This window comes from Eretmochelys imbricata, chromosome 9, assembly GCF_965152235.1.
Source record: "Eretmochelys imbricata isolate rEreImb1 chromosome 9, rEreImb1.hap1, whole genome shotgun sequence".
In the NCBI taxonomy this organism is placed as follows: Eukaryota; Metazoa; Chordata; order Testudines; family Cheloniidae; genus Eretmochelys; species Eretmochelys imbricata.
In genome coordinates this window covers 49,493,382-49,518,782 of record NC_135580.1, presented here as the reverse complement: position 1 = coordinate 49,518,782, position 25,401 = coordinate 49,493,382, and the positions used below count along the sequence as shown (strand labels likewise).

Here is a 25,401-nt window from a genome sequence, read left to right as displayed (position 1 = left end):
GCTCTGCTTAAGCTAGCATGCTAAAAATAGCGGTGTGGCCTCAGCTGTACAGGCAGCAGGTTGAGCTAGCCACTGGAGGTGCATGCCCCAGGGTTTGGGCAAGTTTGTACTCTGATAGCTAGCCTGAGCCGCTGCCTAGGCCACACTACTATTTTTAGCACAGTAGCCTGAGCAGAGCTAGCATGTGTTTGTCTACCTACACTGGGATGCATGCTCCCAGCTGCAGTGTAGACACAAGCATTTAACATGTTCTGCAAGAGCTTTATTACCGGAAATGATGTGAGAAATGGAAAGAACCCAGCTTGACTTTACACTCCCAAGAGGAGTTTGTATGGCTGACAATAAACCCATCTTTTCACTTATACAGTGTTTGTACTTCAAGGAGTTTCTTTTACATTGTAAGAGTCCACCATTTCAAAGCATTCCATATGCCTAAGAAGAGAATACCCCCAGAACTTGTGAGAACCCCCAGAATTCTCACCAAACTGAACAAACCCTTGAGCTCTGATCACTGTGAACTTAGCACATTTGCTATGGAAATCACTGAGATGCAAACATGGAATGCCACAATCCATTTTCACATTGTTACTCTCTACAATAGAACCACACTTTAAACTGTATGGTTTAACCAATGAAATATACTTTAGCTATATAGTGTTTACCAATAAATAATTCCTAAATTTTCCAGGCCACTGGAGACAAACATAGGACCATAGGACTTGCCAACTCATTTAAATAGAGAGCAAAAATAGAAAAGTAAGACACATGAATTTGAGAGAAAAGACAGAAAAACGCAAATTCTGAAAACAATTTTCAGCTGTAGGTGTGGTTGCCTAAATTTTAAGAGTGTCTCACACCCATTTGATGCTATAAATAATAATTTAATAATTCTAGTCATTAAATTGAAAATTAATCAGAACAGTGACAAGTTGAAGTATACTAGGCCAGTATGAGACAAAGGAAAATCTAAACCAAAGATTATCCCAGATCAGGCCTCTTATCTGATCTAACCTATGAAGTCCAACATGGAATATAAAATGAACCATCAGAAGTGAGATGAACAACCCCCCCTCCTCCCCCGCCCAATTAAGTCCAAACAGTCAAGAACTAAAAAAGCCTACCAACTCTCAGATTGGGATGTATTGTCCACTGTTATTTTGAAAAGACAGATGCATACAGATCCAAGAGGATTTCCTGGCTCTCTTTGAAAGTTTCCTAGATTATGAACAAAGCTACCATCAAAACAAAGATTAGCTTAATTCCCTAACTTTTCAACAACTGTAACCTGACTGTCAACAGTGTAGGACATTCCAGGCGGAGTGACTGTAGTGTGTATGGACAGAATGTGTTTGCAAAACGTAGCTGACAATGCTCTTACCTATTTTACTCATTTTATGTTCACCACACAGTCAGATGTTCTCATTTTGATCTGTCATTTCAGGAAAATAATAAAACACTTTCCTTCAGCTTTCCCCGACACCATAAGGACCAATCACAGCTAATGTTAGCTTGTCCAAAAGGTATGGCTCTGACACTGCCTTCTTCAAATTAAAAATTCAGGTATTCACCTTACCCACTGATTTAAAAAATTACAAGCCAGACTGTTGATTTCCTTACTCACAGTGAGTAGTTCCTTACCACAAATGAAGTCCCATTGACTTCAGTGGGATTATTCATAATACGAAGCACTATTCAACGTGAGCAAGAGTATCACAGTCTAGCCCTCAGTGATTCCCACCACTGACTGCAATGGGACTACTCCCAAATGAGGTTCTATGCAATTTAAGAATGAAAGAATCTGGCCATAAGTATGTCCAGAACAAGAAAAACAGTTAAAAGCTTCTATTTAAAAGGACAAAATTATAGACAAAATATTCACTATGTTATACAGTTTGCCTTATCCTCTGAAAAAGTACCTTAAATGATCCATTTCTATAACAACAACAAGAAAGCAAAACTGCTGAATAGCCAGCTGAGAGGAAAGATTACACTTGCCCAGCAGGTAAAAAGCCAGCTTTGCTTTTCCTATTCTGCCTCCAGTAATTCTTCTGTTGTTGTTCCTTGAATACCCTGATATCTGTCTTTTCATACGGCCACCCCACACTGACATTCATTCCCTCCCCCTTTAAAAGGCAGGCACAGGAAGCACTAAGGGATAACGTACAAGATTGTAAATGAAAAATGTCCGTATCTACCATGCAGACAAGCAAAAGGAAAATCAGCTGTCGACTTCAGACACACTCTTGGCTAAATTATGGTTTCAGATTTCTCTCTCTGCCCCTCCCTCAGCATCATTTTTTCAGTCTCTCCACATCACAAATGCACCATCCATCTGCCCCTCTCAAATAAATGATGAGACAGTAACACTTGCATTACACACACCCCTCTACAAGCATTTGGTGAAATACTCACAAGGATGGAGAATTCCTACACATGATTGTCCATTTTCTTGGTTTAAAAAGATAGAAGGTTAAAAAAAAAAAAAGCTTAGAAAAATAAAAGGAAATTCCACCCACACAATCCTGCAGCCTGCTGCAAAAGGAGCACAGAAGCTTGCTGACGTCACGGATTCATGAATGGATGTAAATTGGGCTGTGTTAGGATTCAGCACAGATCTTTCTGTGGCGTGTGCTCTGAAAGGGAAATGGGAGAAGTCAGAGGGGGACAGCCAATCAGCATCAGACAGCAATGGCCTGCCTTCTTTTAGAAGAATCTGGTCACAGAATAAACAGAACCCACCAATCAGACCTCTGTAACAGAGCCTCTCAGGATTATGACACAGAGCCTACCAGCTGGGAGGGACGCAGAGGGTGGGTGGGTGGGTGTGGGGGTGTGGGTGTGTGTGTGTGTGTGTGTTAATGAAAATGTCATTGTTAATGACTGAGGTGCACAGAGGAATTTGATAAAATACATCACTGCTGCCATTCTGCTGAAAGGAACAGAAGCTATAATTCCATTTAGTGACTTCTCTTATGAGTTTCTGTCCAGCCATATGCCCTGTATGATAAAAGCATATCCAAATAACCCCCATCTGTTACATGAACAAAATGTATTTGGTAAGCAGAAAAAGGATTTGCTATCTGTGCATTTTCTTTTAGAATTACAGTTCCTGGGTATTATAAGTTAATAATAATCAAAATATAAGCATATATTGGAAGGCAGCTGCAAGCAGAATACAGTGGGGTTTTATGTCAGATCAATAATGCAAAAGCACTAATACAACAAAAAGAAAACCATCCCCACAAATCAATATTAGAGCAATACAAAAAGGATTGACTGAAATCTGTAATATCAAGAAATTCAGAGACTGAAAATCTAAGTGAGCAGGATTCTAAATTTGCAGCCACATCCTGAACTCCAGGCACAATGGACACTCCATCTACACATCACAACAAATGAGCCAAGCACCTGTGCCAAAGGCACACCCATTTCTGAACACCAGGGCAAAATCCCCTCCATCCTGGACTCCCAATTAGATAGCTACAGCAGTTGCTGTTTACATTAATTTTACAGATAGAATAATTTCCATCTTGAATTCACACTACTGGCAAAAAATACCAATCAAAAACCACCCTGATCTGGAGTTAAGGCATACAGGCAGACAGACAGACACACAATATAGCACAAGTTGTGAAGAGTAAGCTAGAAATGTGAAGAAATTTTTAGATAGAAAACGTGAACAAAAGTTTAGAGTTCTTTAAGCAGATTTTATTAGATGGCCCAAAAGCCGCAATTCCACAGTGAAGAAAGAGGATAACTTTGGTTAAAAGAATCCTGGTTCAGTGACAAAGTGAAGGCAACAACTAGAAATTTAAAATGCAATATACAAAACACAAGGAAAAAAGAGGAAAGAGATAGCAATTAATATAAATAAGTTATGAAGTATGGAAAATTGATAAGGGAAGCTAAAGACATCAGGGAACAATTCATGGCTGGCAGGGTTAGCACAATAAGGAGGAGAGTTTTTTTAAGTATATTAGGAACAAATGGAATCCTAGCAATGGTATGCTCCATTACTAGATGAATATGATAAAATTGTTAATGATGACTCAGTAAACACAGGGTACAATGAATACTTCTTTTCTGTATTTGGAAAGGAGCAGGATCATCATCCCTCGTGCGATACAGGTACATTAAATACTTTCCAGTCATTTACTAACCAATGAGGATGTTAAACAACATCCATTAGGCATAAACATTTTAAAATCAGCAGACCCGGATAACTTGCACCCAACAGTCCTAAAAGAGTTGGCTGAGGAGATGTCCGACTCACTTATGTTAATAAATCTTAGAATACCATGGAAATTCCAGAAGAGTACTAATATCATGCTAAAAAAGGGCAAGCAGGATGAGGTAAATATAGGCTGCTTAGCCTTACATCAATCCCAGACAAAACAATAGAAAAGCTGATATGAAATTCCATTGATAAAAAGAATTAAAAGACAGGAATATAATTAATGCCAGTAAACATGGCTTTATGGAAAATGGGTCTGGTCAAACAAACCTGATTTCATTCCTGGATGAGATTACATGTTTGGTTGATAAAGGTAACTGCACGGATAGATTTAGGATTTTTTAAGGCATTTTTGACTTATTACAACATGACATTCTAATTACAAATTTAACATTATACAATATCAATAAAGCACAGAAATGGATTAAGAACTTGCTAGTTAACCGACCTCAAAAAGTAGTTGTCAATCAGGAATCACGGTGGGGTGTCCAACAGAATTCCACAGGGATGGATAGACAGGCCTGATTTAAGTCCCCTGTAATCTGTGCAGCTGCAGAGCAGCCTATTTAGCACCACACAGGCACTCAAGGAACCTGCCCTGGGACCTGCCGCAGCCGGGGGAGGGACATCCTTCCCCCGGCTCCAACTCTGCTGCGGCCCAGCCTGGAGCGGCCCCAGGCACAGACCTGCTGGGGCACCTATCCTGCAGCCCCAACTCCAGAGCTGCCACAGTGGGGAGAGACGCCTCTCCCCCGCAGCACAGGTGCTGCTGCAGGAAGAGAGAGCTGGGGGGGAGGGGGACGGGATTCCTCTCTCCACGCCGTAGCATCTGAGCACCCTCCTACACCGAAAACCCCTCATCCCTGTCCCGACCCCAGAGCCCACATCCCTCCAGCACCCCAACCCTCTGCCCCAGCCCTGAGCCTTCTCCCATACTCCAAACCCATCGGCCCCACCCCCACCACATGAATTTTGTTATGTGCACAGATATGAAGGTGACGTGTCATACATCACCTCCATATTGGTGCAGATAACAAAATTCATTCTGCACATGGGTGGGAAAAATTAGAGGGAACACTGGGCCTGATGCTATTCAACATTGCCATCAACGATCTAGAACTAAATATAAAATCACTGCCGAGAAAATTTGTGGATGACAAAGACTGGTGGAGTGGTAAAGAATAATGAGGCAGGGCAGTCATACAGAGCCATCTTCATTGTTTGGAAACCTGTACCAATTCAAACAAAATGCATGTTAACATACCAAATGCAGAGTTATACATCTAGGAACAAGAAATGCTGGCCATGACAAAAGAATGGGGAACTGTATCCTTGAAAGCAGTGACTCCAAAAAGGATCAAAGGGTCATAATGGACTGTCACAGAGTCCTCGGGCAATGCTCTGGAACTGCTCCCTACGAAGCCAGTCAGGACTCTGTGAGCAGACTGTCTTCAGGGCAAAAAGTTCACACAGCTTCCACCTTCCTGGGTCTGACCTCAGAGCATTCAGCATCCTCTGCCCTTCCGGGCGCTTCCCACAGCGAGTCTGCCCAGGCAGGGTCCTGGGGAAGCCAGAGGGTCCTGCACCCCAACTTCACAGTCAGACGTGACTCTTAGCCGGCCAGTAAAACAGAGGTTTATTAGATGACAGGAACACGGTCTAAAACAGAGCTTATAGGTACAGAGAACAGGACCCCTCAGCCGGGTCCATTATGGGGGGAGTGAGCCAGACAACCACCTCTGCTCTTCACTCCAGGTCCCCAGCCAGCCCAAACTGACTCACTCTCCACCCCCTCCTCCTCTGGGCTTTGTCCCTTTCCCGGGCCAGGAGGTCACCCGATTCCTTTGTTCTCCAGCCCCTTTAGCTATCACCTTGCAGTGGGGAAGGGCCCAGGCCATCAGTTGCCAGGAGACAGAGTGCCAACCATTTATGTACACTGGCCCTTTGCTCTGCAACAATTACACCCCCTTATCTCACCACCTAGAAATGCATAGGGGAAACTGTACCCCTATAGTATTCAGAGGGAACATTAAGAACAGTTCCACTTCGTCACATGGACCAAAAAAAAAAAAAAATCAACATGAGCTTCCAGTGCTAAGCTGTGGCAAGAAAGGCTACATGCAGTCCATGGATGTAGAAAGAAGAGAGTGGTGATCAGGAGCAGGGAGGTGATTTTTCCTCAGTACACTGAATACTGCATCCAGTCTGGTGCCAAAATTTAAAAAGAAGTTGAAAAATTGGAGAAGGTACAGAAAAGAGCACCAAAAATGACTTGAGGGCTACAGAAAATGTCTTGCAGTCTGTTTACCCTATCAAAATAGAAGATCAAGAGGTGACTATTACAGTGTATAGGTACCTTGACATGGAGAAAATACTGAGAACTAAAGGGCTCTTTAGAGAAAAGCAGAACAAGAACCAAAGGCTTGAAACTAAAGCCGGACCAATTCAAACTAGAAATGTTAATACTGCACACATTTTTGACAATGATTAACCATTCAAACAACTACTAGGGGAAGTAGAGGATTTTCTTGATGTCTTCAAATCAAACCTAGAGTTTCTGGAAGATGCTTTAGCCAAACACAGTTTATTGGGCTCAAAAGTGAGGTAACTGGGTAAAATGTGAGGCTCGTATTACAGAGGTCAGACTAGATGATCTAATGGTCCCTTCCCTTAAACTGTAGGAATTTGTGACAGAGCTGTCAGTTACTAGAACTGGCTTGGCTCTATCTACTTGAGGGAAGCCCCTAACACAGTGGAACCTCCTTCCCAGGTAACTGGGATGTAGCCAGGGCCTCCCTTCTTTTTAGCAAAACAGGGTGGTCTTGATCCCCTGATATCTGTTCCCAACCCTCAGGTTGGGAACGCCTGCCTTAGTGAGATGGATTCCATAAGCTGAAATCAGAATTTATATCTACAAATGGACTGTGGTATAATAACTCCAACAGTTCCCACCATAAACTTTCTACTTAGCAAAAGGAAAGTCTGTAGAAGGCTATAGTAAATTAAGGCCTGTGGGCCCCCCCCCATATTGGAGGGAGATGACAAACCTGGCTTCCAGGAGAAAAAAAAATCTCAGGTGAAGGAAAATTCCTTCTCTCCCCCATGTATTTCAGCTCACCATTCCAACAATAGGATTTTCAACAACAATTAAACCCCGAGAAAGAGCTTCAGAATAGCTGCACACAACACTATATAACAAGTGATTTGTGAGGGAGTAACTGCTTGCGGCATTCTGCCAAAGGCTGCATCCACCGTTGCTTTTATAGGGAGTTTGTAATGCCAGGAGAAAATATGCCTAGATTACCATGTAGTAGCCTTGCAATTTTTATCAGATTCAAAGGACTTTTCTGTCCACAAAAAATGAAAATGCCTCTCATCGGATAGCTCTAAGGAATCCCAAAGGATTCATACCTTTAACCTGGTACGTTGCTCTTGCACAGAGTTTCAGCAACTGAGGTTTTAGATGCTTTCTATCCTGTAATTGTAGGACGGTAGGGGACAAATATATGTTTTTGGTTTTCTGAATGATTCTGTCCTTATCACATATTTTGATAGCTCAGACATTAAGCAGGTGCCAATCCTTCCTTTTAAATTCTTGGGTTTTGGATTTAAAAAAAAAAAAAAAAGAAGCAAAATTTCCTGGGAGTTGTAAGACACAGAATTTAAATTGACTTCAGCAATAAAAGCTAGCTGTAACTAGCCTACAACTTTACCTGTGGGGAAAAATACCTCACAGACAAAGCTTCCAGCTCTGAAATCCAACCTGCAGGCGTGTTAGAGATCATGAAGTACATTTAATGGAGACAAAGAAGAGAGAGATACAGATGGAAGTACCTTGAAGGGTGATTTCATAACAGCATCTGAAACTACCAGTAGTTTCCATGAAACCATTTTATGTATTTCTTGGAAATTCAGAAGGGATGCAGCTTTGAGAAATAATCTAATCTAAGGAGTACTTGTGGCACCTTAGAGACTAACATTTATTTGAGCATAAGCTTTCATGAGCTACAGCTTATGCTCAAATAAATTGGTTAGTCTCTAAGGTGCCACAAGTACTCCTTTTCTTTTTGCAAATACAGACTAACACGGCTGCTACTCTGAAACCTAATATAAGGGTGAGTAAATAGAGCTTTCTCCCACAGTTTACTTGTTCCTAGGATCGAACATATATCTCCGATTTTGTCTTACAGAAAGTTTGGTCACTACAAGCCACATAAATAAACCATTCTGCTGAAGTTCTAGAATCGAAATTTTGGATTCAGCTTTTCAGTCTTGCACCAGGTATAGAAAAAGTGTTCCAAATCCATGGAGTATTCTTTGACAGTGGATTATTTCCTTGTTGATTATAATTTAAAGATGTTTAATCTCCTGAGAAAGATTTAGCTGGCTCATCTGGAAATTTACTAAAAAATGGTGACAGTAAAGAAGCAAGTGTCCCTGGGTCACTTTAACAACAGGGGTCATCAGCTCACTTGTTGCTGGGACTTGGCCTCTGAAGCAAAGGAATTCTGGGAGATGTAGTCACCATTGGTACCCTGACATTTGTAGTCTGCTGTAAGGCATGTTGGAAAGAACAGAAGGACTACACAAAGACCTGTTTGAGGCTCAGAACAGAAAAGAACTGCCGGGAGTAGGAAGAGGCAGATGAAGGAGTAAGTAGAAGGAAGAGAGCTTTTTGGGTTTGATGCTTTGAGTTTGCACTTGTGCTTATTTAGGGACCCCTAGGTTTTCCAGTGAAGGTCAGAGGAAGCTCCATCCTTCAAGTACTGCATTAACATGCTTAGTCCTGGTGGAAGGGCAACTACTACAGATATAAAGAACACTGCATCAGTGAGTCTGAGGGAAAAGTGAAAGCCTACTCAGCTACTTTTGTATGCCCTGGAAAGGGAGGATTTTATTGTTTGGGTGGAAGCCAAACTCCTCTACCATAAGGGAAAGCACTAAAAATACGCCAAGACATTCCAATCTCTAGGTAAGAGCACCTGCTATACTGGTGTTCTGAAGGGCTTGTTCTGAGCGACCCCAAGAGAGAACATTGTCCAGAAAGGGATTTATTTCTATGAGGCCATATTTTGCCTAAGGGTCAGTACTAGAACCTAGCTGGAAGAGCAGTCTGATATGGTCTGAATCACTAGTGTTTTCTCAAGAGGAGTCTTTAGATTCCTGCTAAGAGTATCGGTTCCATGGGGACCTGTGCTTTTGTCCCCTCATTGCTGAAAAGAGGATGCCAACATTACTGAAACAGATATTGGGGTAGCAGGTTTGAGCCGAGTCTTTCACTGCTGTTACTGCACTTACTCCTCGTAAGACAGTGATCTGAAGAAAAGAAGGGGAGGTCTCTCCTGTTGACAGGAGATGCAGAGGAGCCCCTCAAACCAGCATCAGCAGGAGTGAACAGAGGCACTTCATGGATTTCATAATCTTCTTGGCCAGCTGGTATAGCACATTGAGGGGAACTACCAAGGAGACCCATGGAGCAGAAAGTCCCTGCAGACACACGGTCTTTCCCAACATTTAACCCAAAGGAAGAGGAAGGTCAATGCCAAGGAAAAAACAGTTCTTCCCCAATTTCAGAGAATTTTCCTGGGCTCTGCAGGGCAGGTAGCACAGCAAGTTGGGAGGCTTCCTGAGAGGCAAAGAGAATGGAGGATTTTCTTCAGGTAGATGGGAGCCAATCTAGTTTCCATGACTCAGTTTTGTCCTGCCTGCGTGCTACACAGAGGGAAAGCTCCCGGTTAGAACAAGTGCAGGAGAGATAAACAACCAAGTGGCAGCACAGTGAGAAAAATGAACTGGAAGGAAGGGGAGGGGAGAAAAAAGTTTGAGCTTTGTTTTAAAGACAGATCTGGAGAAAGTTGAGTCCATAAACAAAGGGAAGGAGGGAACCTACAGTATGAACAAAGCACAGAGAAAGTCTGCGTGAGGGAACTGAAGAAATCCCTCTAGTCAGAGCAGAAAACACACAAGTTGTTTGGAGGATGGCAGGGGGAGAGAAAAGAAAAGAAATGTCTCTTAATTCACTAGTTTCTCTTCATAGAGATCCCCTCCAGCAATTCTCCATAGGAGGGTTCTCTCTGCCCTTGTGGGTCCAGAGGCAGAAGCAGAGCTATTTGTCAGGGGAAATATAGCTATAAATCCCAAACCCAAGGGATCTCTCCAGAATATCGTCTTCCACAGCTGTAATTAATACTAATTACAAAATGCCAATGGCATTTTGGCATGTATAAGTAGGGGCATAGCGAGCAGATCGAGGGACGTGATCGTTCCCCTCTATTCGACATTGGTGAGGCCTCATCTGGAGTACTGTGTCCAGTTTTGGGCCCCACACTACAAGAAGGATGTGGATAAATTGGAGAGAGTCCAGCGAAGGGCAACAAAAATGATTAGGGGTCTGGAACACATGACTTATGAGGAGAGGTTGAGGGAACTGGGATTGTTTAGTCTGCAGAAGAGAAGAATGAGGGGGGATTTGATAGCTGCTTTCAACTACCTGAGAGGTGGTTCCAGAGAGGATGGTTCTAGACTATTCTCAGTGGTAGAAGAGGACAGGACAAGGAGTAATGGTCTCAAGTTGCAGTGGGGGAGGTTTAGGTTGGATATTAGGAAAAACTTTTTCACTAGGAGGGCGGTGAAACACTGGAATGCGTTACCTAGGGAGGTGGTAGAATCTCCTTCCTTAGAAGTTTTTAAGATCAGGCTTGACAAAGCCCTGGCTGGGATGATTTAATTGGGGATTGGTCCTGCTTTGAGCAGGGGGTTGGACTAGATGACCTCCTGAGGTCCCTTCCAACCCTGATATTCTATGATTCTATGAATTTTAACAGTGAGGGTGGGGGAGAAAAGGTTCTACATTAAAGATTCAGCAGAAAGAACAGAGAAGCCCTCTCACTGTTTTAAACACAAGAGGATATTTGTACTGTTGGCTGTGCTTCCTGCGATGGGAAATTAGCAGATACACACATCCTCTTTCCCTTTCTCAGGTAAGAAAGCCTGCCCATCAACCACTGCTAGAAGGGAATAGGCAGAGTGAGCAGAATATGAAGGGATGGGCAAAAGTTAAATTGTAAACTCCAAATCTTTAAACCAAAACTCCTAGCACAGCAGCCCCCACCACAGCACGTGAGACTCAACTGCCTAATGCTGTTTCTAAGGGAGGAATGATCTCAAGTTCATGACACCTGGTAAAGCTGTAAATGTTCAGCCATCTAGCAGCACAGCATTTCTTCTGTGGGTACCTGTGCCTTTCTAGCAGAGAATGAGGTTATGTATCCTGAAAGAGTGTTAATGACCTCAGAAAGGGAAGGGCTTTTGCATACTTCTCCAATAATGGCCCTGATCTGCCAATACATAAATGAGGCATCTGAAACTTTTCAGACTTAACAGCAAGGCAGGGAGGCAACAAACAGTGAATTTGACCTTCTGAAGTTTGATGTCCAGCTGGGTTAAATCTTCAGTCTAAGCAACAAGGCAACCATTCAACAATGTTTAGGGTAGACGTAGATACCTATCATCCAGGTATCAATTGTTTTATCTTTACTGGTCAATGCTTCTACTTGCTTTACACATGAAGGTAAATGAAATTATCCCCATTTTATTGATAGGGAAACAGACGCACAAAGAAATTAAATGACTTGCCTAAGATAACAGCAGGGCAATGGCAGAGCTGGGAACAGAACCTAGCACTCCTGATTTCAGTCCAATTTCCTACTCAATGGATCATGCTGTTCAAAAAAATATACCAAGCTATCGCCGCCTCAGAATTATTCAAGTGAATGTTAAATTTTATTTATTTATTTTTTGTTTAAAGCAGTGCAACATTTGTTCAAATGCTTTTTGGATTCAAAACATCCAACTCTGTACCAAATGCATTAGGGGTCTGCGACAGCATGGAAACCAAGCAGAAGCACTCTGAAGCATTCTGTGCAAGGCATACACAGGCAGAATGCCTCAGAGAATGCTGCATGGCATTTTAAATGCCTACTTTTTGAAGAAGCCATGCAGGCTCACTCTAATGTCTACTGCCAGATACTACCAGGCATTCACTGCAGGGATAGAGAGCAGCTGGCCACTACTAGGGGACTGCTAGGTCTGACTAGCTCCAGGGAGCACCAGTTTTATATCACACCTGGGGTTTTGGAAAAATGAGTTGTGTTAGAAAATATTAACTAACATGGTGTTATATTCAAGTAGAGGTTACTGTCCTGTAGCTGGAGCTTCTTCAAGATGTGTGATCCTATCTGTATTCCACACATGGTTACGCATGCATTCCAGGTGCCTGAGACCAGAGATTTGTAGCAAGGAGCGGTCGTCGATCCACACCTGTGAAGTTGCTTCCCTATGCTCTGAGCCAAGAACATAAGGGGCAATGCGGACCAACATCTCTTCAGTTCCTCTTCATGTGAAATCAGACTAAAGCCAAAGCATAGGGGAAGGAGGGTAGGTAGTGGAATACAGATAGGGACCATATATCTTGAAATAACCTCCATTTCTTCTTTGAATGCTGGTCCCTATGTGTATTTCACATGTGGGTGACTGGTAAGCAGTATTCAAACAGGAAAAGGGCGTGAGGATGCAGATGGTATATAGATGCCTGTAATAATGCTGTCCCAACAGTTGTATCTGCAGACGAGGCATAACATTTCATAAAGGCGTGGATGGAACTCCAGGTAGCTACCTTAAAAAGTCCAGTACAGATACTTCTCGAAGAGATGCTATTGAAGTTGCTTGTGCCCTCATCCTGTCTGTGGGAAGAGTATTTATTTGCCTGTTGATAACAGAGAATGATGCAGCCAGTTAAAGAATCTCTGAGCAGAAAGTGCTTGTCCTCTTGATTGCTTGGCATAGCAACAAATAATCTTGCTGTTTTCCTAATGGGTTTCATTCTTTGCAGACAGATCTGATTTGGCATTCTGATGTTGAGAGAGAGTGCAGTCTCCTCTCCTCATTGGTAGCATGAAGTTTTGGAAAGAATACTAGTAACTGAATAGGTTGGTTCACATGAAACTCAAATTACCTTGGGGGTGAATTTTGGGAGAAGACAAAGGGAACCTTCTCCTTATGAAATATACTGCATAGCAGGTCAACCATGAGTGCTCCCAGTTCACTCACCCACTACCCAATCTGAAGGTGACTAAAAAGTGGACCTTCATGAATAGATGGTTACATGGTCCATGTCCTATCAGTTGAAACATATTCCAGTAAGTACTGAGAGTTCCAGGTTGAGGTCCCATTGTGGTGTGGGTTTCACCACTGGTGGAAAGGTCCTAACAAGACCTTTCAGGAACTGAACTATGGTAGGGTGAATAAAGAGAGAGTGGCCTTCTATTGGAGAAGGAAGGCACTGATTTCTGCTAGGCGGACCTGCAGCAAGTTGATGGAAAGTCCTGACATTGTGAGGGATGGGAGATGGTCTAAAATAGCAGGGATGCCTGTTGATTCTAAGGATAACTGGCTCTACAGAAACACCTTGTCAGGGTTCCCTCCCCACTCTGAACTCTGGGGTAGAGATGTGGGGACCCGCATGAAAGACCCCCTGTAACAAGGCTGGTTCTGGGGGGACCCAACTGAGAGTGCCAATTCAGGACAAATCGCTTCAAGCAGGGCAGTTACAGCCCAAGGCTGGGGTTTCTATGCAAGGCAAGGCAAGGCAAACCAAACCAGCCAAACAGAGAAGACTTTGGTTTTACACCACTGGCTAACCACAAGTCACACAAGCAAATTCCCTTAGACACTCCAGTTTCCCAGTATCACCACCAGTGCCACTCGTTATGGGGACAAATGGTTATGAAAACCAATACCCCGGTAAAAGAAAAAAGGTTCTCTCGATCCCAAAGGACCAAGCCCCACACCCAGGTCAATATACAAATCAGATCTTATCCACAAATCACGCTGTTGCCAATCCTTTAGAATCTAAAATCTAAAGGTCTATTCATAAAAGGAAAGAAATATAGATGAGAGTTAGAATTGGTGAAATGGAATCAGTGACATACAGCAATGGCAAAGTTCTTGGTTCAGGCTTGCAGCAGTGATAGAATAAACTGCAGGTTCAAATCAAGTCTCTGGAGAACATCCACAGCTGGGATGGGTCTTTCAGTCCTTGGTTCAAAGCTTCAGTGTAGCAAAGTTCCTCCAGAAGTATGAAGCAGGATTGAAGACAAGATGGAGGAGCTGCAGCAGTTTTTTATATTCTCTTGCCATGTGGTCTGTCCAAAGACAAGCTGTCCATCACATGGCCTGGAAAAACCTCAGAGTTCTGTCCATAGGCATGTTCCTGCATACCTTGTTGAGTCCCAAGACATGTCTGCCTTCTCTCAATGGGTCAGTTGTATGGCTGATGGTCCTTAATGGGCCATCAAGCAGGCAAGGCAGAGCTGACACCAACTTGTCTGGGGTGTCACCCAGAAGCATAGCATAAGTTTGAAATACAGACATTATAGAGCCAATATTCATTACTTCAACTATAAAAATGATACACATACACAGATAGCATAATCATAACCAGCAAACCATAACCTTGTCTTAGACACCTCATTTGACCCCCTTTATATAAGATTTGGTGCCACTACAGGACCTTGGTTGCAACAATGATCTATATGGTCCCAGTTCAAGTCAATAATGTCACACCCCCTAAACTTATATTTTACCAGCTTAGGTTAAAAACTTCCCCAAGGCACAAATTCCTTTCCTTGTCCTTGGATGGTATTGCTGCCACCACCAAGTGATTCACACAAAAATTCAGGAAAGGGTCACTTGGAGTCCCTATTACCCCAAAATATCCCCCAAGCCCCTTCACCCCCTTTCCTGGAGAGGCTTGAGAATAATACACTAACCAATTGGTTACAATGTGAACACAGACCAAACCCTTTGGTTTTTAAGACACTGAAAATCAACCAGGTTCTTAAAAGAAGAATTTTATTTATAAAATTAAGGAAGAGAATCACACCTGCAAAATCAGGATGGAAGGTAACTTTACAGGGTAAATAAAAAGATTTAAAACACAGAGGATTCCCCTCTGACTCTGCTTCCCAGTTACAAAACAGGAATGAAACTACCTCTTAGCATAGGGAAAATTCACAAGCTAGACCAAAAAGATAATCTAACACATTTCCTTGCCCTTACTTACAATTTTTGTAACCTTAGATGGATCGTTTCAATTATGTTTTCAGGAGATGTTTCACCTGCCTGGTCTCCCTCTCTGGACAGAGAGAGAGAGAAACAAAGAGAGCACACAAAAACCCTCCCCCCGCTCCGATTTGAAAGTATCTTCTTTCCTCATTGGCCTGTCTGGTCAGGTGCCAACTAGGTTATTTGAGCTTCTTAACCCCTTACAGGTAAAGTGATTTAGAACAGCTTCCCAGAAGGGATTTTATATTATCCTTATCTCTATGTTTATGACACCTCCATGTAGCTAGATAGCATTATATGGTGGAGCGTTTTCTGTTGTGATTGAGAACAGTTCAAATGGGTTCTGCACATGAAAGCTCTAGGTCTGACACCCATCCAAATACTGTGAGATGAGGAGGGTCTGGATTGGGATGTCCGATCCTGCAGGTCTCCTGAGTTAACAGATCTAGAAAGGGTCAGATACTGATAGGAGGATGGGCTGATGTCTGGAGGAGATCCAGAAACCAGAATAGTCTGGGCCACCTGGCTGCAATCAAAATGACCTGGGCTCTGTTATGAAGAATTTTTCAAGAACCTGAGGAAGCAGGGGGGAAACAGGGGGGAGGAGAGAAAAACTATGTATCAGATGGTCTGTACGGCATAACAGAAGGGCATCACCTCGGATGTCCTGCTCTAGAGCAGCATAGACAACATTTCTCTTTCGTCTGTGAGGCGAACAGATCCCAAGACACCATTCCCCACTGGGTGAAGATATCGTTCAGAAGAGAGCTATGTATCTCCAATTCGGGGTCTGTGGAGAAATGCCTGCTGAGATTCTTGGCCAGAGAATTCTGTGCACCTGACAGGTATGTTGCTGAGCGCATGATGCGGTTGCTTATGCACCAGTTCCATAAACTCCGTGACTCTGTACAGAGAGGAAGAGATTTTGCGCCGCCTTGTTTATGTAAAATACTTTCATCACATTATCTGACATTCTCTGGATATGACAAAACAGTGGAAGGAATGCAATGCATACTAGGCAGACTACGCTCAGCTTCAGGAGACTGATATGCATTCTGGCCTCCCAAGGAGACCATGTGCCTTGCGCAGTGCGACGGTCCATGTGGGCTCCCCATCTTTTCAGGAATGCATCTGTGATTATGGTCGCATCAGGTGTAGGTGGAAGGAAAGGCACTCCTGCACGCACATCTCCCGAGTTCGTCAGTCATACAAGAGAAGCTGTGACCTTGAGAGGGACTGTCACTTTGGTATTCATGCTGTCTCTGTCCGGTGAGTAAACAGATTAGAGCCAGGGCTGCAAGTAACAGCGGTGAAGCCCAGCAAATAGTGTTACACAGGTACATCCAGCCTTGTGGCCTAGTAGGTAAAGACAGTCCCTGACTGTGGTGCAGGGTCTGATAGTGAATGGTCTTATCAGTCTGTTCGTGGTCTGAAATCTGTTCATAGGATGGTGGGCCTTCACTGAGGTTGAGTCCAGGGTTGCTCCAATAAAGTTTATGGTTTTCACAGGAGCCAAAGGACATTTCATTGTTTACACAGACACTTAAGGATGCCAGAAGACAAAGCAAGAATCATGTCAACGACTGGACCTCCTTGCTAGATCCACCCATCAGGAACCACTCATTCAGATACAGTAAGATGGTGTAGCCATTTCATTTCATCTGGGCCGCCACCACTGGGTGCTCTTGTCAGTCCAAGAGGGAGCACTCTGAACTGGTAGTGCTCCTCTCAGGAATCTGAGGAGCTTTCTGGGAGATGGGTGAATGTCCACATGAAAGCAAGCATCTTTAATGTTGAGTTCCATGAACCATTTGCCTTCCCCCAGGGAGGGGATTATCAATGCCAATGTGATCATGCAGAATTTTGATTTTCAAATAAAGACATTCAGCTGCTGTAGATCAAGAATAAGTCTCCATCCTTCTGTGGTACTAAAAGCTATGGAGAGTAGAACTCTTCTCCTTGGTGTTTAGGTGGCACTTCTATAGCCCCTTCCTGAAGACAAGAGCCCACTTCCTTATAGAGAATCTCCGTATGAGAGTGGTCCCTGAAGAGAGGTGGGGAAGGGGGCTTGCGACGGGGATGTGCAAAACTCAATCAGCTAGCCAGAGTGGATGATCTCTAGCACCCACATGTCTGTTACTGCCCTTCACTTGTGGGCAAAGTAGGTGAGGCAGCCATCAAAAGTTAGGGGGGACAGTATAGAAGGGCATCTAATTCAGGTATGCAGTTCTTGAGTGCCCTGTTGAGTGGTGACAGCTGAAGTGAGGAAGCCACATATCTGAGTCTTTGCACCCTTTGATATTTGTGTGGTGGTTTGTAAGGGCACCGATGGTAAAATGGTTGAGGGAGAGGGCCTGGATTTATAAGCTTGTTTGTGAGGTTCTCTCTTCGGGGCCAGGCTGTAGATGCCCAGGGTGTGGAGGGCTGTCCTGGAGTCTTTAAGCAAGAGTAGTGAGTGATCAGTCGTCTCAATCAAGCAATTAGACCAAAGGGCAAGTCATAGATGATATTTTGGACCTCCCTAGAGAACGCCAAAGAGTGAAGCCAGGATTCTCACCTCATGAGGACAACTCTGGCAATAATTCTAGATGCAGTGCGCCAGCTGCATCCACGGTTGCTTGGAGCTAATTTTTAGCCACCAGTATGCTCTCATTGATGAGGGCTTGAAATTGAGCCCTGTCTGCCTGGGGAAGTTTGTCTTTGAATTCTACCTATTTAGAATAATTTGTGAAATAGTACTTTGCTTACAGGGCTTGGCAGTTAACAATTTTAAATAGGAGGCTGGTTGATGAAAATACCTTCTCCCCAAAAGGTCAAGGCATTTAGTGTCTTTTTCAGCTGAAGCTGATTTAGCGTGTTGTAGCCTGGATCTCTCCATGGGTCCCTGCACTACTAAGGAGTTGAATGCTGGGCGGGTATGACCTTAAGAACATCCCTATGCCAGAAGGCAAAGGGCTCTCCCAAGGTATCTAGCAGTGAGTTCCACCTAGTCCAATCAGATCAATGTACCCCAACTCACTACTGTTATAATCTGCATCTAAAAGGTGTCATGTAATGTGCTGCTGGAAAACTGGTAAGTCCTTGATCACTGATATTCTTGCATGATGTATGTATGGTCAGCCCACAAAGGATGATACAGTTATGCTGGAATTATGACTAAAATGTGTTAAACCAGGCATGTCAAGGGAAAATTATAAACAAGTTTTTTCCAGATAAAGGAATGAGGTTCTGCCTGTTTGAATGCGTCCCCCATGTAAATTGAGCAAGGTGTGACCAAAGACAAAGAAAAGTACGTTTGCATGACAGGCAAACAAAGTCATCAGGAGAACAAGCGGAAAAAATGTGATCACTTAACAATCTCAATGAGGGATGGACACTGCACCCCCAGGAAGACTTCCTGTCACTTGAAGCAGGGTCAATGAACTTTGAGAGTGATACTTTTCAAAGGTTTACTGGACTATAAAGAGAGGGCAGAGAACCCCAAAGTTATCCTTCACCCAAGGAGACAAGCAAAACCAGTGACTTGGACTCTGTGAGGACCCTAAGAGCTAGTCAGCCACTGCTGGAAAAGGAAGACTGGTGAGGAAACTACCTTGAACAAAGCCAACAGCTTGTTAAGTTAGGCCTTAGTCATTATAAAGAATATTTTTACTTTGGGTTGTTTATAAACCTTCTGATCTTTATCCCATATACTTGAACTCACTTAAAGCCTCTCTCTTTTTGCTTAAATAACCTTGTTTTACTTTTTATCTAAACCAACTAAGTGCTTTGATTGAACTGAAGTGATTGTTAACTCCAGTCAAGATAACAAGCTGCTGTTTCCATCTCTTTAAAGGAGCCGGAAACTTAATAACTTCTGTGAGAGTGTTCCAGGAGTGGGCTGGACATTGCAGGGAGATGGTACTGGGGAATTTTGGGGCTGGGGGGTGGGTGTTGGTGTCACCCTGCGAACAGTAACTGGGTGGTGGAAGCCAAGTGTGATCTGCATGTTTGTAGCCTGGCTGTTGATGTCTGGACTGTGAGACACAGCAACACAGCATTTAAGGCACCGAGAGTTGCTAGGCAGGCAGTGACACAACCCCTCACTGGTCTGGGTTGAACCCCAAAATGCAACAGGGATAAAAAGGAACTCTGCCCATTTAGTTAGTATGAAGTAACATTGTTCAGCCCTTTTGGGGTGGGGGCACAGGAGACAGGGGTATGCCACATTGTCCTGGCAAGTTCCAAAATGGCCTCGTTCACTGGGTGTCCAGAAGTCTATTTTGCATGTCATGTGCCTCTTCAAGAGGGATCTGCAGTTCAGTCACCACCCTCTGCAAATGCTCCTGGCATTGCCTGTAGTTGTCAGCAGTGATGGAAATAATGGAGCAATTGCTTCATCAGCTGAGGAAGAGGATGTGCCCACTGGAACCATCAGCACTGGTGGATCCAGTTCAATTTCTTCCTCTAGGTACTCAAGAAGCACATGCTCTACTAACTGACAATATTAAGACATGAAACCATCGTGGATGAATGAAAGTAACATTGGACAGATGAACAAACGAAGACCAGTTTTGTGTAGGTCTGGGCCTCTCGTTTGAATACCTGATTGCTTTCACCAGGATAAAGTCAGTTTCAACTCAAAAAGCAATTCTAATTCCCCTGTGAAAAGATTCCACCTTAACCACAAACCTTAATTAATTACAGAATGCTAAATGAAAGGAATAGTATTCTCTTCATGAAGTAACATTTCCTCAAGAATTTCATGTTGAAATTTAAATGAGAATATTTATTAGTAAAACCATTTTGCAGGCCGATTCCCAGAAGAAATGGAAGTTTTCCATATTATGCTGATTCCTGAGCACTAACCAAAACAGTAAAACTGTTTAGATAATAACTCACAATTAAAAGACAAGGACAGGAGACATTTCAATGAACATATGTACAGAAAACAGTGATGCCTGGCTCTCATGAAAGCATTCCCCTGTTCTTCATTCCTAAAGTATACACATCATTTCCTTTCTACAACATCTGCAAGGAACCTGTGCCTGCAATTCAAATTGCTAGATGGCTAACCTCCCTTTAATAAAATTGAATGATTTATAATGGAACTTCAAGCAGACAGAAATTGGGTAATCATGAAGTACTCTTTCAAAAATCTGTACTTTTGAAGTTAACCTGTTCTCCATTTGGTTGAATAAAACAAGTCTGTTACCTAAAGCAATTAAAACTCAAATATTTTGTATAATAATCAAACCGGTGTTATTCTATTGCTAAATATATCAAGTATCTCCTACTTTGAAAATAAATAGCAACTTTACCTAAGCATTTGTGTAGCAATACATCCTTATCTGGTGACATCTGATTCTATTGTCAGTTCCCAATTTTTATTTATTTTAAACAATTATTTTATTTAGTTTTCAGAATATAAAATAGACAAAGCTAAACAGTAAAGACTACTGCTATGATCTAGCAACAGCTAGCATACACTTATACAATATCATTACCTAATCTACATATAGTATTGCAGAGATGCTGAAGACCACATATGTATTCCGAAATACCAGAGGCACATGCAGGCACATCTGAAAAATTTTAGACTATAGAATTCTTCTTTCCTTTGGGAAAAGAGACAGAGAGCAAAACTACTTATTCCAAATGCCAAAACCAAAAGCAGACTACACAGATTCAATCTGCAGACCAACAAGACAAAAGCCAATTAACAGATTTTAAGGTCAGAAGAAGCCATTAACATCATCTAGTCTGACCTCCTGCTAACCACAGGCCAGAGAATTTCACCCAGTGATTCCTGCATCGAGCACAATTTGTGATTGCACTATGTGACGTCTTTATAAAAGACAGTCAGTCTTGATTTAAAAGTTATAAGTGATGGAGTATTTATCCCATCAGTTGGTAATCTGTTCCAGTGTGTCAGACATGAAATGATCACAATATTGTCACTGTAAAAAAGTTTTACAGATTAAGTAATAATTGATCCATTTGTTGTTGTGCGCAAAAGGGATTCCCACGTTTAGCCATCACCTTGCAAATTTAATTTGCAGTCAACCAATAGTACAAGAGCATTCAAACGAATGTTCAGATATAGCATATTCAGGCACTCACTGATGCCCACGACCACATCATCGTGGCCTCTTACATCCAGAAAAACAATTGTAAATCTGCTTGCTAATAAATACCCCCACCCATAAAGAAATGAGCCACTAGCGTAGCCAAACAAATAGGCCTCACATCACACCTGAAGTTTACCAAACGGGAATGCTGGAGGCAGGAAGTTCCAGATACACAGGCCCTCCACAGACCATTCAACCTGCAGAAACTCAAGGTGGGGAGCTTTGTCTGGACTGGTGGGGAAAAAAGGGTAGTGATTCCTTTAAGGGTCTCTTTTCCCTCAGATGGTGAAGAGAGTGGCTGGTGGGAGGGAGGGAGGAAGGGAAGGGAAGGCATCACCTGAGCTAATGGACAGGCCAGTGGGAATCAAGTAACCCATTGGCCCTGCACATATATGGAAGGATATATAAAAACTCTGTCCCTCCAGACTGAGCCTGCTCTCACACCCCATCAGTGTCTCCCGCCGTCCTGTTCCTGGGATTAGCATAGGACCAGGTTTTCTGGTATGTTGCAAGGATTGCAGGAGATCTCAAACTTAATTGCACACCACCCCCTTCTGAAAACAAAAATTACTAGACAACCCCAGGATGGGGGACCGAAGCCTGAGCCCGCCTGAGTCCCGCCAAAGCCAGAGCCCCACCACCTCAGATATGGGGGAACAAATCCAAAGCCCAAGGGCTTCAGCCCCAGGCAGAGGGCCTGTAACCTGTGCCCCACCACTCAGGGCTAAAGCCCTTGGGCTTGGGCTTTGGCCCTGGGCAATGGGGCTCAAGCTTCGACTTCTATCCCAGCAAGTCTAATGCCACCCCAGCAACCCCATTAAAACAGGTCATGACCCACTTTGGGGTCCTGACCCACAGTTGGAGAACCGCTGAGCTATTGCATTAATCGCCTCTTTGGGGACTGGGAAGAAATTTTTCCCTCACCACCAGTCTGGCCAGCACAGGGTGGGTTTGTTTATTTTTGGTTTCGCCTTCCCCACAGCAGCTCAGGGACTCGGTGGGGTAGGTCAGGATGTAAGGTTCAAGTTGTTGCAATTTACCAGGTGACAGGCATCCAGTGGAAGTTCACGTTCCTTGATGAATTGGAAAGGGACTTAGGAGGAATGCATCTCCTAAAGAAGCTGGGAACGGGACTGGGGTTCCTAATGTCTGGCACAGTGAGGAGATAACCCCCATTTCCTCAGCCCCTTAACCCTTATATGAGAGGAAGGTGCTGGGGTACCAGCACCAGGCTAGGACTAGCTGTGGAGGAGTGGGGGGCTGACGGCAGCTCTCCACCAGGTAGAAATGATTAAGGAAGGAATCACTGTACAAACTATTGCCATTTAGTTCCCAGATGAGTTAAGAAATAAAGCTGCAGCCTAATAAATCCACATCCGTTGCATTTTCTCTTTCCATGTGACTAGGACAATGCATTTCCACTGGCTGTGGCATGCTTCAACTCTGAAACAGACAGCCAGAATGACCCAGAAGATCTCAATACCTGTGGCAGAACAGCTCTCTCCAGTAATTGCATATGAGGCCATTTAGGACTTTACAGATTATAAACAAACACCTTGAGCTGCTCCAGAAACAAATAGCCAATGTAAATAACAAAGCACTGGTTTTATTTGCTCATCTCAAGAAATGAGCCACTATATTCTACACTAGCTGAAGATTCAGAGTCCTCTTCACCAGTAACCATATTTCTGAAGTTAAAAAGGCATGACTTTTTGTTCTTATGACTTAGCCCTGGTCTACGCTATAAGCTTAGGTTGAATTTAGCAGCGTTAGATCAATTTAACCCTGCACCCGTCCACATGATGAAGCCATTTTTGTTGACTTAAAGGGCTCTTAAAATCTATTTCTGTACTCCTCCCTGATGAGGGGATTAGCGCTGAAATCAACATCGCCGGGCCGAATTTGGGGTAGTATGAATGCAATTCGACGGTATTGGCCTCTGGGAGCTACCCCAGAGTGCTTCATTGGGACCACTCTGGACAGCACTCTCAACTCAGATGCTCTAACCAGGTAGACAGGAAAGCCCCGGGGACTTTAGAATTTCATTTCCTGTTTGGCCACTGGAGAATCAAACTGATATGCTCCGGCGTATGGTTGAGCTGCAGAAAAGGCACCAGGAGCATAGACTGCCACTGCAGCCCCTGTGTAACCGCCTGCCCTCCTCCCCAAGTTCCATAACCTCCTCACCCAGATGCCCAAGAATGTGGCGGGGGCCCTCTGGGCACCCAACCACTCCACCCCAGAAGACTGCCCAAGCAACAGAAGGCTGGCATTCAATAAGTTTTGAAGTGCAGTGTGGCCTTGTCCTTCTCTCCTCCCATCCTCCACTACCCCACCCGGTTCCTTCCTCCCCCACCCCTCCCGGGCTACCTTGGCAGTTATCCCCCTATTTGTGTGATGAATTAATAGAGAATGCATGAATTTGAAACAACAATGATTTTATTGCCTCTGCAAGCGGTGATCAAGGGGGGAAGGCAGTTGGCTTACAAGGAAGTAGAATGAACCAAGGGGGCGGGTTTTCATCAAGGAGAAACAAACAGAACTGTCACACCATAGCCTGGCCAGTCATGAAACTGGTTTTCAAAGTTTCTCTGATTCGCAGTGTACCCTGCTGTGCTCTTCTAATCACCGTGGTGTATGGCTGCGCGTAATCAGCGGCCAGGCGACTTGCCTCCACCTCCCACCCCACCATAAACGTCTCCCCCTTACTCTCACGGATATTGTGGAGCACACAGCAAGCAGCAATAACAATGGGAATATTGGTTTCGCTGAGGTCTAACCAAGTCAATAAACTGCACCAGCGCACTTTTAAACTTCCAAATGTACATTCTACCACCATTCTGCACTTGCTCAGCCTATAGCTGAACAGCTTCTGACTACTCTCTAGGGTGCCTGTGTATGGCTTCATGAGCCATGGCATTAAGGGGTAGGCTGGGTCCCCAAGGATAACTATAGGCATTTCAACATCCCCAACGGTTATTTTCTGGTCTGGTAAGTAAGTCCCTTGTTGCAGCTGTTCAGACAGACCAGAGTTCCTGAAGATGCAAGTGTCATGTACCTTTCCTGGCCATCCCACGTTGATGTTGGTGAAACGTCCCTTGTGATCCACCAGTGCTTGCAGCACCATTGAAAAGTACCCCTTGCGGTTTACGTTCTGGCTGCCAAGGTGGTCCGGTCCCAAGATAGGGATATGCGTTCTGTCTATTGCCCTACCACAGTTAGGGAATCCCATTGCAGCAAAACCATTCACTATGACCTGCACATTTCCCAGAGTTACTACCCTTGATAGCAGCAGCTCAGTGATTCTGCTGGCTACTTGGATCTCAGCAGCCCCCACAGTAGATTTGCCCACTCCAAATTGATTCCCGACTGACCGATAGCTGTCGGGTGTTGCAAGCTTCCAGAGGGCTATCGCCACTCGCTTGTGAACTGTGAGGGCTGCTTTCATCTTGGTATTCTTATGCTTCAGGGCAGAGGAAAGCGAGTCACAAAGTTCCATGAAAGTGCCCTTACGCATGCGAAAGTTTTGCAGCCACTGGGAATCATCCCAGACCTGCAACACTATGTGGTCCCACCAGTCTGTGCTTGTTTTCCGGGCCCCAAATCGGCATTCCACGGCATGAGCCTGCCCCATTGCCACCAGGATGTCCAAACTGCCAGGGCCCGTACTTTGAGAGAAGTCTATGTCCGTGTCCTCATCGCTCTTGTCACCGCGCTGCTGTCGCCTCCTCGCCTGCCTTTGCAGGTTCTGGTTCTGAACATACTGCAGGATAATGCACGAGGTGTTTACAATGCTCATAATTGCCGCGGTGATCTGAGCGGGCTCCATGCTTGCCACAAGATGGTGTCTGCAGGAGAGCAGAGTTGCAGCGGAAGTAGTGGCTGACGACGGATGCCACGAGAGTAGATATGTATAGAGAACGACGAGAGGAC

At 43.9% G+C, this 25,401-nt stretch overlaps 1 protein-coding gene across 6 annotated transcripts in view; it reads right to left on the bottom strand.

The window, feature by feature from the left end:
• Positions 1–25,401, bottom strand: part of MAP3K13 (mitogen-activated protein kinase kinase kinase 13) — a 140,568-nt gene that overhangs the window by 72,138 nt on the left and 43,029 nt on the right. The window lies entirely within an intron of this gene.